Source organism: Penaeus monodon, chromosome 28, assembly GCF_015228065.2.
Source record: "Penaeus monodon isolate SGIC_2016 chromosome 28, NSTDA_Pmon_1, whole genome shotgun sequence".
NCBI classification, from domain to species: Eukaryota; Metazoa; Arthropoda; class Malacostraca; order Decapoda; family Penaeidae; genus Penaeus; species Penaeus monodon.
In genome coordinates, this window is record NC_051413.1 from 33,152,888 (window position 1) to 33,153,231 (window position 344).

Here is a 344-nt window from a genome sequence, read left to right on the forward strand (position 1 = left end):
AAAGTGTGTTGCAACATACGCCAAAGTGGATCCGAACTAAAGACGTTTTACCGCAATCATGAGTCGCCAACCATCGCCATCGACAAGCTATAAGTCGTGACGCAACAGCTGATGTCGCTACGAGCAGAGGCAGCGCCGCCGCGGGACATGATTGCAACGGCAGAGAAAGCCATCAAGTATTGGGTCTGAGTTAAGACAGTCAAGCAGAAAACACTTCTAAATAACGACTTTATTTGAGGAGATATTGTTCATGGAGAGTAATTTAGGGCTAAATGGGCGCATCCATCGAGAACTAAAACTTCGACTGGCAAGAACGAAGCGCACAGTTCGTATAACGGTTTGGC